Genomic DNA, 15,728 nt, shown 5'->3' on the forward strand with positions numbered 1-15,728 from the left:
AAAGATCGGTTGACTATATCATATAGCTCCCATAGGAACGATCGGTGAAAAACAGTGACTAAGATCAATATCTTCGTTATTTCCTATGACTGAAGGCCTTTCTTTTGCAAGCATAAGCCGTTTTAGGTAAAACGTTCTTCCACATTGATGGCTAATAGGTACGGAAAGAGTTACCAAAAAAGTTGCAAGGGTATACAAACTTTGACGCGGTCGAAGTTAGCCCCGGCCCTCTGGTTAATATATGTATGTATGTACTACTTATTTTACCCTATGTTGTGTGGTAAAAAAAAGTCACATTTCGCATGTGTATTACTTTTATAAATTTCTGCTGATGTAGCAAAAATTCTTGGTACAAATGGTCGACGCAGAATAAAGGACAGCTTCAACGGTCAATGGGGACGTATGTATGTACATATGTATTTACTTACATTATATGTATGTACATATGTATGTAAATACATACATTGTACTTACATAAATATGTATGTATGTACATCCATATATTATTAAATGGGGAAAAGGGGTGCATTCATACAATATGTATCTTGAAAGCTAATTTCTGCCTTGCTGATATTTATATACATATGTACATATGTATGTATGTATGTATGTACGTACTCTCATGCAAATGAATATTTTTTTGGATGTATGTATGTAAATGTTCGTCCACAAAATATATGTAGGTGTGTCTGTACATACATACATATGCGTATATTTCAATATAAAAATACCAAAGAAGCCATTTGCACAAATGTGTACACATGCAATTTCTTACATATTTACATAAACAGTCGCTTGACTGCTGATTTTTACCAGTTGTAAATTGTACATTTAAGTACATATTTTAGCAATTTACGATAACTGTGAAAATGATAGATTCATGTAATCACAGAAAACTTGTAATACCATAAAACCACCCCAAGAAAAATAGTATGTGTTTTTTTTTACATCATCAAATAAATATTGCACTTGAATCCAAATATTTCTAAAAGTTCTGTTGAAACAAACATGTCTTGTTGATTATAAAGGAATTTCATTTGAACGATGTTGTCGGAGCATCAAATTTTTACCCTTGCAAAGGGATTTATAAAATTGTTCAGGTGTTTGTAACTCAGAGATGGTTTCCGAATTCATAAAGTATATACAGTGCTTTGTATATGACGATCGCTTGATGACCCCTTATCAAACTCGAGAGACACAAATTTTTGTATGCGTCGACTCGCAAAAGTGCCCTATTTTTCTACTCAGCCTTTGCCGGTAATGAGCCACGGGACACAAAAAGAGCCACTACGTGGCCATCCTTGGTTTATACTACTGAATTTGTCATTGTATTGATACATTGTACCGTAAGTTTTGTGAGTTTAGCCATTAACGTTTGGTTGGTTAAAGGTTTGCAAAAAGAAGCCTTGAATATCCGTATAATGTTGTTAAGGTCGCAATAATGAATAAAACAGGCAAAAGGAAGCTTTTCGACCCCATAAAGTTTATATATGTATGTATATACAGGTACTTAGACCCCTGTAATACCTACGGTGTTCAAGTTTATTTCAAATTTTTTCCGAAATTAGATAAAACCAATTTTCTCAAAGATTATACAGCTATAGAGATCAAATTTGGAATGGGTACTGGCCTCAGCTAGCACTAATACCCGGGCACATTTTGCTTTTTAAACCCTTGCAGGGTATTATAAAATTGGTCAGATGTTTGTAATGCACAGAAGGAGACGTTTCCGACCCCATAAAGTATATATATTCTTGATCAGCATGAGAAGCTGAGTCGATATAGCTATGTCCGTCTGTCCGTCCGTCCGTCTGTGCAAATCAACTTCACGCCGTCATCTTAGGAGCTATCGATATATTTGAGCTACTTGTATCCCGGAGTAGATAAAGTATGAAAATTGTCAGGATCGGACCACTATATCATATAGCTCAAGAATAAACATTTTCATGAAAATTGGAGTATCCCCATGAAATTTACTACGATGAAAGTGTTGGATATAAAAACTCAGATTCCATATAAATAAATAATATAAATCTGTTTAACCGCTGCCGGCAGCGCTGCTTACTGCCTACTACGTCATCATCAAAACAAAAGAGTACATGCACACACACAGACGCAACGCTACATGAACTGTATGTGTATGCGTGCCGTGCGTTGCTTAGGAAAAGATGGAAAAGGAAGGAAAAATTGTAGTAAAAAGAGTTATAATGTTTTGTTTGTGTATTGATAAATTGAGTTGTAGGGAAACAAATTTCAAAAAGTAAAAATATTATTGCCAAGGACTGCAACGGTATACCATACACCCATAGGTTGAAATGGTATATTAAAGTCGCCAAAATGTATGTAACAGGCAGATGGAAGCTTCTCTGACCCTATAAAGTATATATATTCTTGATCAGGATCAACAGCCGAGTCGATCTAGTTATGTCCGTCTGTCCGTCCGTCCGTCCGTCTGTATGAACACGCAGATCTTGGAGACTATAAGAGCTAGAGCCACCAAATTTGGTATGTATACTCGTGTAGTATGCAAATGTATAGAGTTAATTGGAATTTCGGCCACGCCCCCTTACGCCCCCAGGAATCACATAAAACTATTTTTCTTAAAAAGTATAACAGCTAGAGACATCAAATTTAGTTTGTATACCTGTTTAGTTGGCGCGCAGAAATTCGTTGTTCAAACTTTTTGCCACGCCCCCTTACGCCCCCAGGGATCACATAAAACTGTTTTTCTTAAAAAGTATAATAGATAGAAATCAAATTTAGTTATGTCCGTCTGTCCGTCCGTCCGTCCGTCTGTATGAACACGCAGATCCTGGAGACTATAAGAGCTAGAGCCACCAAATTTGGTATGCATACTCGTGTAGTATGCAAATGTATAGAGTTAATTGGAATTTCGGCCACGCCCCCCTTACGCCCCCAGGAATCACATAAAACTATTTTTCTTAAAAGGTATAACAGCTAGAGACATCAAATTTAGTTTGTATACCTGTTTAGTTGGCGCGCAGAAATTCGTTGTTCAAACTTTTTGCCACGCCCCCTTACGCCCCCAGGGATCACATAAAACTGTTTTTTTAAAAAAGTATAATAGATAGAAATCAAATTTGGTTTATATACTCGTTTAGTTAGCGCGCAGAAATTAATTGTTTAAACTTTTTGCCACGCCCTCGGAATTTACATAAAACTGATTTCCTTAAAAACTATGATAGCGACCGACATCAAATTTGGTATGCAGACTAGCTTAATAGACGCGCAGATATTGGCTATTTAAAAATTTTGCCACGCCCACTTCAGCCCCCGCTAATTAAACAAAACTGATTTTATCAAAAACTAACAAAGCTAAACTGGCTTAGTATGCGCGCAGAGTATATATATTTTCATATTTTACCACGCCCACTTCCGCCTTCATAATTAAGAAAAAACCGATTTCCTCCTGTAGTTTTTTGGCTATCGCAATCAAATTCGGCAGTCTAATTATTTTTATCTATTTCTGTCAAACTACCAAATTATTGAAATCGGACTAGAAACATGCAAAATCCGCGTATGAACGTATTTTATTAGTGCGAGTGCGAGCATAAATGTTGAGGACTTAATAACGGAAATTTTTTGTCGTTCTGTTTTGTGGGACCAAAAATGTAAAAATTACCACAATCGGCTGGTGGTTGAAAAGAATTGGAAAGAGATTGAGAAAAGTCTCCAAGTACCAAAATATAATCGATTGTATTGATCGACATTCGAGTATAATTGAAAAATTTGTCAGGATACTGCCTTAAATTTTTATACAAACTATTAAACTCTTCTTTTAAACGGTTTCTATTCAGTGGATGGATCCCTGTGGTTTTTTCATTACAACATTTATAACTGTTGCTGACGCAAAAAATTCTTCGTCTGAATCCATGACGACGATGATTGCAACTGAGACTAAAATTAGAACCCTCGCTAGGTTTCTCGCTTTGCCATGCCATCGCTTTGCAGATCGCTGCGATAATTATCGCTTGTAGCATCGCATCGCTTATCGCGGCCACTCTGTCATCAGCCTTAGATAGAATAACTCCAATTAATTACCTCTTAAGAACACGGCCACAAACAAGAAACTGTCTAACAAAGACATTTTGCAATCTCTTCTAAGTGAAAAAACTAACAAACTCCTCTTCTACAACTGAACAATATACAGGTAGCCCATTTGTACATAGGAAATCGAACACCGTCTGAAGCTTTTGCAGAATCTTATTAATGTGTACGGATACTAATCAAATGTACATACCAAATTTGGTGGCTCTAGTTGTGTTAGATTTCGACAAAGACAGTTTTATTTGATTTTTGGGTGCTGAGATGGCCGTGGTAAAATTAAAATGAAGCAAGTAAGTCGACTCGTCGACTTGGGTATACCATACACCAGGTGAAACAAATATTTCAAATTTCGAAAACCAAATGTACATATGTCCATTGAATTGTTCTTAAATGCTTCATAGTATGTGCTATCTCGCTCACTCTACAAACACACGAGCACTCTAGCGCCGCCACTAGCCAACGGCCAATCCTGGCCTTGTGGACCGCTTAGTAAAATACGTTCATACGCATATTTTGCATGTTTCTAATCCGATTTCAATAAAATTTGGTAGTTTGGTAAAAATAGATAAGAATAATTAGACTGCCGAATTTGAATGCGGAAGTCAAAAAAATACAGGAGGAAATCGGTTTTTTCTTAATTATGGAGGCGGAAGTGGGCGTGGCAAAATATGAAAATAAATATACTCTGCGCGCATACTAAGCCAGTATACATTCCAAATTTGGTGACTTTAGCTTTGTTTGTTTTTGATAAAATCAGTTTTGTTTAATTTGCGGGGGCGGAAGTGGGCGTGGCAAAATTTTTAAATAGCCAGTTTCTGCGCGTCTATTAAACTAGTCTGCATACCAAATTTGATGTCGGTAGCTATCATAGTTTTTAAGGAAATCAATTTTACGTAAATTCCCTGGGCGAAAGCGGGCGTGGCAAAAAGTTTGAACAATTACTTTCTGCGCGCTAACTAAACGAGCATATAAACCAAATTTAATGTCTCTAGCTGTTATACTTTTTGAGAAAAACAATTTTCTGTGATTCCTGGGGGGCGTAAGGGGGCGTGGCAAAAAATTTGAACAATTAATTTCTGCGCGCTAACTAAATGGGTATACAAACTAAATTTAATGTCTCTAGCTGTTATACTTTTTGAGAAAAATAGTTTTATGCGATTCCTGGAGGCGTAAGGGGGCGTGGCCGAAATTCCAATTAACTCTATACATTTGCATACTACACGAGTATACATACCAAATTTGGTGGCTCTAGCTCTTATAGTCTCCGAGATCTGCGTGTTCATACAGACGGACGGACGGACGGACGGACAGACGGACATGGCTAGATCGACTCGGCTGTTGATCCTGATCAAGAATATATATACTTTATAGGGTCGGAAAAGCTTCCTTCTGCCTGTTACATATATTTTGGCGACTTTAATATACCATTTCACCCTATGGGTGTATGGTATAACAACATAAAGTAACAGAAAGTAAAACACACGTGATTCCTCAGGTGGTCTAGAGGACTCCTATCTACCCACCCATCCTTGGTCTTGCATGTACCAAACGAAAAAAATTGTTGCAAGACCCCTTTTGTGTATACCCTTAAACTCTATCTACGGAGTAGCCTGCACGAGATCAAACAAAAAATTATTTTAACGAGACACACGAGACCGCTAATTCTTATCCAAAACAAAATCTATATTTTTACAAATCTAAAGGCATACAATAAAATTTATCTTACAGATGAAAGGGCATGCTTATAAGTAGAAAGGACAAAGGTAATCCAAGGAGAAATTTAGGCTTCAAATTATCTCAATAACCGAGTTGAAAATTATACTACTTAAAGCTAAAAGAAACTTTACAAAAAAGATGAACTATGGCTGTGCAAAACTGGATCGCTCAAGCGTAATTACTAGACATCAAGCAAAATTCGTGGACATAACGCATTTTTTTTTTTTTCTCTTACTTTTTCTTTTTAAACATATCACCATTTAAACGTTATATGAAACACCATTATTGCATAAGGGGAATATTTGAGGTTGGTCTGTTTCTTTTTTCTTTTAATTAATTCCTATTTTTCAACTTTTCTTGTTTTTTTTTTGTACTGGGTGGCCACTTTACACCATGTTGAAAAATATTTAAATATTGCAATAAGAAAATAAAAGAAAATTAACTCACAGCTATAATTATTGGTCCATCGATGAAGCGCTTCAATTTGCTGGAAAAGCAAAAAAAAAGTTCAGAAAAAGATCACAAGAAAAAAAACTAAAAAAAATTTTCAGCTGATCAGAATTTGGGTCAAGTTCACTACTCAGGTACCAACTAACATACACGATCCACAAATTTTTTTCCCCGCTTATAACATTCTCTTCCTTTTTTTCTTTGCTTCTCTCTCTTTTTTTTTTATTTTTCTTCTTTTGGGTATCGAGAGGGAACGCTTACAAGCGGTACTTTTTTTTCTAACCGAATCAGCGACACAGTCAAAGGCCACTTATTTATGCATAGGACAAAAAAAAAGTGCTTTATTTGACAGTTAGAATGAGGTTTTATAAAATCTCCGAATATTTTGGTCGCGTTTGTTTAAATTTTACCTAGATTTTATTTTTTTCTCTCTTCCTTTTTTTTTTTTTAAAACTTTATGTTGAAATAATTCTCTCTCAACTCAATGCATGCATGATCACACACATATGAATATATATATGTAACTTTGTATGCTCTCTCACGAGATGCGTTAAAGAGAACAATGACTCGATGAGAGACAAATAGAAGTCAGTCGCGAATGAACTGCACAACCAACCACACGCATTCTGTTTTTATTATAACAATACTTTACACTTTTTCATAGGCTTTATGCCCTTTTTTCCATTTATACCTACCCCTTTCGTTGGACTGCGTTCGCGCGGCTGCGCTTGCGCGATGTACTCGCTGACGTCGGGCTTCCACTAATTTCCTCTCACAGAAATTTGCCCACTCCAGCCTCTCCAAGAATTTTTGACATCAGGCGTTAGGCTGCCTCTTCTCTCTAGCAGCTGATTGCCCATCAGTCAGTTATTTTTTGAATGTTAAGAAATTTCTTCCGTAATTTATGTGCCTATGAATAAGGACACTAAAATTTCTTTTGCCGTTGCTCAAACATTTTTTTCTTCCCATACCTTTTGCTTCCAAAAAAGAAAATAATTTTGTTGTGCACTGCAATCTTTTAATTTCTTCTGGTAATTCACTTTATTTAGGGTGTATATAACAAAAATTGTATTTATTTTTATTTTGGATTTAAGTTTCGGGTTGCTAAATGTAAGTGTTAAAAATGAATTGTTGTTTGTCAGATTGCTTGGCGGAAAAGTATAGGGTTCATATCACCTCTATATATGCCCGAGGTCGTTTTCCTTTCTTTTTGTTAGATAATTCCTCTCAATTTCGATGATGACCTATCATAGCTCTCCCTCCAAAGAGTTTCTCTCACCTTTGTCCTCATGCCCCTTTCAGAGAGAAACAAATTTACTAACTCGAAACTGCAGCATAATCTAAGGCAGGGCATATAAACGCCTCGCTCCAAACAGCTACAAGATGCATATTTCAACTCACCCCTGCTAAAATCAGAATTGGGATTGAGGCGAGGTCATATGTTTGTAAAGCACAGAAGGAGACGTTTCCGACCGCATAAAGTATACATATATATTCTTGACCAGCATGAGAAGCTGAGTCGATATAGCCATGTGCAAATCAACTTCACGCCGCCATGGTAAGAGCTATCGAGATGAAACATGGTATTTGAGCTATTTATATCCCGGAGCAGATAAAGTATGAAAATTGTGAGAATCGGACCACTATATCATTTAGCTCTAGAAGAAACATTTTCATGAAAATTGGATTATCCCCATTAAATTTACTACAATGATAGTATTGGATGTAAAAACTCAGATTCCAATTGAATTTAAATCTGATCGGATAAATAGAACACAAGTTACAGTCAATATAAATCGGCAAAAGAGTACATGCATGCACACACACAGACGCAACGCTACATGAACTGTATGTGTATGTGTGCCGTGCGTTGCTTAGGGAAACATGGAAAAGAAAGAACAAATTGTAGTAAAATGAGTTATAATGTTTTGTTTATGTATTGATGAATTGAGTTGCAGGGAAAGAAATTTCAGAAAGTAAAAATATTATTGCCAAGGACTGCAACGGTATAAAAACTTCGGCATAGCCGAGGTTAGCTTCTTTGATATTTATCTAATAATTTCACCTTCGCGTACGGTCTCGGTCCCGACCCCCACTCCTAATCTCACTTAAATCCTTAATGGTTTGATAATGGGCCTTTATGCGACGAGAACTGTGCGATGAACTTTTTTCCTTACCAATTCCTATTGGAATCCTTTCTTTTTGGAGTTTCGGCAATTTTTGGGGCCAGACCTCATCTCTGCCCCCGCCTTTATCCGATTCGAAATGACAAACTACATCTTCTGCCAGGGTGCTGGGTGCTAATCTTGTTTCGTCGATCCCTTCGCTGGAACACCGCTCGTTCGACAAGATGCTGCAGTGTTCTCCTTGCCGTTTTTGTTGGCACTTTTTACAAGATGGCTTATACGTGTTCACTGCTCTACATCCATAACAACAGTTTTTTCGTTTTGCGCTACAGTCGTGGTATCGGTGACCTTCTTGTCGGTAATTCCAACATACCAAAGATATTGCTCCTATTTCCCTATTCAATTTCAGCCACACGCTTCCGGGTCTGGGCAAATTCTTGGTATCCCTGCGATCGACGCACCTTCTCAAAGAAACATTCCCTTTTTCTACAGATGTCACAAAGTGATTCTGTCGAATTTATGTCCAAGTAAAGTATTTTATGTTAAATATCTGGCCTCAAGTTTCGTCGAACGATTTCGATGAAAGTTTTAGGAGAAAGTGGCTATTCTAACCTATCCGTTAACCGTTGAATAGCATTGAAAAATACGCCAAAAGTTTCTTTTTCCTTACGATCCCTAATCAATTACCTAATATCAACATCGGACCTGGGATCTCTGAACTGCTTTCTTAGAGCTATGCACAATTCATTTCACCTAATTGATCCAATTGATTTGTGGTATCTCCAATAGGAATCGGAGGCTTTGCCCTCAAAAATGGTTGGTATATTAGTGCACAGTAATGAAAAATTTCCATCTAAAGTGTGATGGGTTGGAGCTTATACACGATATATGTATAAAAGAGTCAATACTGAGCATTTCAGAAACCCCTGAAAAACTAATTTTCCAATTGTTCATGATGTGGCCCACCTTGTCTGGTCTTTGTGTTAGATCTGAGGCAGCTGCTCTCGACGATGGTGGTCTACTTAGAGGCGATAACTGAACGTCTTCGCTATGGAACTGTTCTGGCATCGCCCACCCATGGTCGCGCGCATTTATTCTATTTGTATTAACTGATTGCGCGTTTGCTATCTGAGCACATACGTTGGTTACGATCATTTCAGCCATTCTCTCGGTCAATTGTGTAAGAAGTTCGTTTTGCATCGTTTTTAGAGCCGTAGAAAAATCATCAGGACCTCGATTAGAGGTAGAAGCTTGGACATCCAAGTCTGCTTCCAATACGTTTTAGTCACTAGTCGCTGCTGCTTGGCTCAATTGCTTTGTCTGCTGCTGAATTTTTTCCAATGGAGGCGGTGCTGCTTGTTGAGATATTACGACAGTTGAGCAGACTGGACAAGTGGTTTTTGTTTGTAAATAAGATCTTATGCATGTTTTGTGGAACTTGTGTCCACATTTGGCCTTGCAAAGGTCTGACGTGGACATAGCTTCTTTACAGAGGGGGCATTTGGCTGCCGCTGGGCCTGGCTCTTCCTCTGACATTTTTTTTCTTTATTTATATTTTAAATTTACTATATTAATATATCAACTTATCAATTAAAATGCTTGTGAACTTTCAAAATTTATAGTAATAAACTGTTTGATCTAGTAAGAAGAATAGAGACAAAAACAAGATTATCCTTGTTTTGTAGGGGGGCAGAACTTCCTTCTGGCTGGGGCAGCTAAATGAATTTTCTCCTTTTGATTTGTCTTGTGAAAAAAGTAGGCACGCGGAAATTTTCTTTCACTTGTATATTCAGTCACAGGTATAATACAATTTATTCTAGCTTAAACTAAGAGAGGGGAATCAAGCCCCGCATCGAGCGAAGTGTGGGGCGTTCTTTTCGTGGGGAGAGCGAGGGGCACAATCGGGAGAGCCGCGCGAGGTGAAAGCTCCCGCCTCCCTTAACTCTTGTGTTGGCCGTTGGGCATAAACATTCTCCCCCCTGCAGGAGTGGAAGACCCAGTGAAAGTGCCTAATGGCACGCTCCGGACAGGGTCCAGCCGAAGACTGTGCGCATCGCAATTGGCCGCCAACCCCGGGTAGCCTACCCTCGAGCATAACCTCCGTCATCACGTCCGCGCCCAGGACCAAAGACACCGACGAAGGTCGGTAGAATATGTCATCCGCCAGGACGATGCCCTCGAACTTTTTGGAGATTTGCGGGTCCAGCGGAGAGCTTGGAGTGCGGCAGCACAAGCCATCGACCACCTTCAGGATCGCCTCCAATCGCCATCCTTCACTGATCGGGGACCGGATCACTGCTGCCACCGCTTTCTCCGCCCCAATATTGACGGCTGTCAATTAAAAGGCCGTGGCCAGCGACGTCGCCATAGTACTCGGCAACAGAAGGACTCAGTTCCTCGCGAACATATGTGCTCCTCCTTTGATGCCTGTACTGAACGTGGTCTCGGAGCCATAGAAACGGGATGTAGATTGACGAATATCAGGAAGCTGCCGGGAGAAATAACAAAGAAAGCGGATTAAGATGATTAGCGGATTACTACTGGCAGCTCGGCCCTTCGACCACGTGCTGGATGCTACTGTAACACCGGTAGCGGTAAGCAGAAGATCGACGCGGACGTTGCCGTTACTGCCAGGGTACGTTTGGTGGATTCGCCCGAGACGCCAGTCGTTAAATGGAAGATTGTCATCCTAAAGTACCACCAGATCATCCACTTTAAGATTTTTAGAAGGGAATCGCCACCTTTTGCGCTTATGTAGCTTCTTTAGGTATTCCTCTTTCCACCGGTGGCAGAAATGCTGACTCACATGATATATGGAACCTGATCCTTGATTTCAGGTTCCGTGACGGATAGCAATTGACCGCCTACTAGGAAATTGCCAATCCCATGTGTGGTGCCCCGGGAGGGATAATATGCCAGGACAGATTCAGATGGCTGTAGTGGGATAAAATTTTCTGCTGGGTAGACCTTAGGAAATCTTTTTCAGGCACTCTGGATGCACCTACGAAGTTTTTACCGTTGTTGGACTGCACTTGCTGGGGACAACCTCGCCGCGATGCAATGCGAATGCTGCCAGAAATGTTTCGGTAGTTAAATCCGAAGTTGCATCAAGATAAATGGCTTTTGTCCCTTTGATATGTGACAGGCGCGTCCGGTAAAACTCTTAAAATCGAAAGGACCTGCGAAATCTATCGCAGTCGTGAAAGGACGTGCGAAAGTGGTTCGTAATTTTTCCGTAATTTATGTGCCTATGAATAAGGACACTAAAATTTCTTTTGCCGTTGCTCAAACATTTTTTTCTTCCCATACCTTTTGCTTCCAAAAAAAGAAAATAATTTTGTTGTGCACTGCAATCTTTTAATTTCTTCTGGTAATTCACTTTATTTAGGGTGTATATAACAAAAATTGTATTTATTTTTATTTTGGATTTAAGTTTCGGGTTGCTAAATGTAAGTGTTAAAAATGAATTGTTGTTTGTCAGATTGCTTGGCGGAAAAGTATAGGGTTCATATCACCTCTATATATGCCCGAGGTCGTTTTCCTTTCTTTTTTTTTAGATAATTCCTCTCAATTTTCAAGAAGACCTTATAAAACTTCCCCCCCAAAAATTTTTCTCACCTTTGTCCTCATGCCCCTTTCAGAGAGAAACAAATTTACTTTTAAAAAAGTACTTTCTATCTGGCAACTCTTACACCCTATATTTGTACCATTTCCAATTACTCATTACTCATTAAACAGTCTTCTATCATCTTGCAAACTGAACACACGTCTTTTAATAGGTTATGGGCCCAGGCCACGCATACAAGAAAAGACAAAAAAGGAATGACCAATATATATCCGTGTGAGAAGTTAAGGGGCCCCGAAAACTATGATGTTTGGAAGCGACAGGCCCAATCTTACCTAGTGATCAAAGGTTGTTGGAGTGTGGTGTGTAATGGACCTTCAGAGAAGGAAGCGTCACTAGACGAGAGAGCGCTCGCAGAGATTACGCTGATGATTGAGTCGACCAACTACGCACACATCGCCAAATCCAAATCAGCGAAAGAGGCTTGGGATGCTTTGGCGCAGGCGTTTGAGGACAGCGGACTGACTCGGAAAGTAGAGCTGCTTAAAAAATTGGTACAGTTAAACCTGGAGCAGTTTGATTCGACACAGGAGTATGTCAACGAAATGATTATGACTGCCATTAAGGTAAACAATGCTGGGCTTTGCATAAGTGACGAGGTAACGGCATCACTGATGCTTGCTGGATTACCTAGTGAGTATCAGGCATTGGTCATGGCAGTAGAGAACTCTAAGTCTACATTAACTGTCGACAATGTAAAAGGTATGTTGCTACAAGACGTGAAGTTTGACAACAACGCTGGAATCAATTCGAATGCCATGTACTCAAGAGCATCAAAGCAAACTAAGAGGGACAAAGCAAATTTAAATAACCGTTTTGTGAAAACAGTTATTTGCTACGCATGCGGTGGTAAAGGGCATATGCGAAAAGTATGCCCAAGCGTAGTGCAAGAAGAGAGAAGCGATGAAGAGAAAGCAGCTCTTGCATCGAATACTTCGCTCTTAGTAAATGCAAATCCACATGTAGGCAAGAGAGAAACAGTGTGGTACATTGATTCTGGTGCTTCAACTCACATGACAAATGATCGGAGATTGCTAAGCAACGAATCTGAGGTTAGCAACAAAAGCGTAATAATAGCGAACAAAGAGAAACTGCATGTAAAAAGCAGAGGCGATGTAGGAATTTTGTTCCATGTAAATGGCAAATCAGTTAAAGGTAATATTCATGGTGTGGAGTATGTTCCGAATTTGTGCGGAAATCTGTTATCTGTTAGCCAAATGGTAAAAAAAGGGAAAAGGCTTGTTTTCGAAAAGAACCATTGCTACATATTTGAGAAAAATATTTTGAAAGCCACTGGCTATCTGCAAAATGATCTGTATCGACTGAGTTGTGAACTGCCAAAGGTAGAGAAAGCCTTGGTCGCAATAAATGGATTTGAACTATGGCATCGTAGGATGGGCCACATTTGTGACACAAAATTACAGCTGGTAAAAGAAGCCACCGATGGTGTTGAATACTCTGTTAATGAATCGTGCCGGGATAAATGCATTGTGTGCCTTAAAGGAAAACAAACTCGTAAGATAAGCAAGCAGCCTGGAATCCGTGCCGAAGGTCTTTTAGATCTTGTCCACTCAGATGTGCTTGGACCATTGAGAGTCAAGTCCTTTTCTGGTGCAAGATTTATGCTTGTCTTCGTTGATGATTACTCTCGGAAGGTGTTTGTGTACTCAATTAAGGAGAAGTCAGATGTAGTCAGAAAGTTCGAGATTTTTAAAAATCTGGCAGAGAATCAAACAGGACGAAAAATTCGCATTTTGCGTTCTGACAATGGGAAGGAATATTGCAACCAAGAGCTTGAACATTTTTTGCAGAATGCAGGTATTCTGCATCAGACTACAGCGCCGTATAACCCTGAGCAAAACGGAGTCGCAGAGCGGATGAATCGCACACTCCTGGAGAGAGTGCGCTGCATGTTACTGGACTCAGCATTGCCCAACATTTATTGGGCCGAAGCCGCTAACACTGCAGCTCACATAACTAACCGAATGCCTTGTCGTGGAAATAGCTCATCTCCTGAAGAACTTTGGACTGGATCTAAGCCAAACTTAAAGTATATGCGTATATTTGGTTGCACAGCATTGGCTCATATCCCAAAGCAAAAGCGTGGGAAGCTAGATGCTAAATCTGAAGAATGTTTTTTTGTAGGATACAGCGACACTTCGAAAGCATATCGTCTGTACAGGAAATCTGATCGTAAGTTTTTAATAAGTAAGGACGTCGTTTTCATAGAAAATAATTGCAGAGACTCAACACAGCATTTTGGCGAAATGGGCACCGTAGAGGATAATTGCAGAGACGGTAAACAGTCTTTGGAAGCAGAACCTTTGTATCAAGAAGACCTGTTAAAGCAGTCTACGTCAGAGTCTGAGTCGTGGAATACGGATACAGAAGAAACGGTCGATGCTGAGGAACTAAAGACTACCGCCGGGCACGTTCCAGATGCATTTGGTGTTCGAAGATCAAAAAGGATTGCGAATAAGCTGGAAGAGCATCACCTATGTTGTGTAGTCTCGCAAGGTGACGACCCACTAACAGTAACAGAGGCAATAAAGTCGAAACTAGCAGATTCATGGGAAGACGCAATGAAGTCGGAAATGCTCTCTCACGAATTAAATAACACTTGGACGCTAACGGAATTACCAAAGGGCAAAGTGGCGATACAGTCAAAGTGGGTTTTTAAAACAAAACGAGAATCTGGGGACTTGGTGCCTCGCTATAAGGCAAGACTTGTTGTCAAAGGATTTTCTCAGAAAGAGGGTATTGACTACACAGAGACGTTTGCACCAGTCGTGCGATACACTTCCATGCGCGTGCTGTTTGCTGCCGCTGCTAAGTATGGGTTGACAATTTATCAACTGGATGCTGTGACAGCTTTTCTTAATGGCGATTTACAAGAAGAAATCTACATGCGTCAGCCTGAAGGCTTCGACGATCAATCAGGAAAAGTCTGTCGCCTCAATAAATCGCTCTACGGGCTTAAGCAGGCAAGCAGAGTCTGGAATGAAATGCTGAACAAGGTTCTACTAGGCTTTGGTCTTCAACGTGGCGAAGTGGATCAGTGTGTATACCATTACGTAACTGGATCCACCATGGTATATGTGGCAGTATATGTTGACGATTTATTAATTTTCAGCAACAACAAACAAATGGTAGCTAAAATCAAGGGCGAGCTATCGCAGAAATTTAACATGAAAGATATGGGCGAAGTTTCGTCGATTTTGGGCATGCGTGTTCGACACAATAAGACCGAAGGCACAATAAAAATTGATCAATCTAATTATATTGCAGGAATTCTAAAAAGATTCGGAATGGATGATTGCAAAGCAGTGTCAACGCCGGTGGATGTTGCACAAAGTCTTTCAGCTGACATGGCACCCAAGTCTGAAGCCGACATTGAAGATATGAAGAAGGTTCCGTACCTAGAGGCTATTGGTTGCCTACTATATGCTGCCCAGAACACTCGTCCTGACATAAGTTTTGCTGTCAACATGTTGAGTCGCTTCTCTTCCAATCCAGGAATGGTTCACTGGACCGCCGTCAAACGTGTGATGAGATATCTGAAAGGAAATCTCAACAAATGCATCACGTATCATGCTACTGGAGATGATTTAAAAGGTTTTTGCGATGCTGATTGGGGCGGAGACCTCGATGGAAGGAGATCAACATCAGGATACATTTATGTACAACAAGGTGGAGCAATATCGTGGTGTTCCCAACGGCAGAGGACCGTTGCACTTTCCTCT

This window comes from Drosophila tropicalis, unplaced genomic scaffold (genome assembly GCF_018151085.1).
Source record: "Drosophila tropicalis isolate 14030-0801.00 unplaced genomic scaffold, ASM1815108v1 contig_1, whole genome shotgun sequence".
Lineage (NCBI taxonomy): Eukaryota > Metazoa > Arthropoda > Insecta > Diptera > Drosophilidae > Drosophila > Drosophila tropicalis.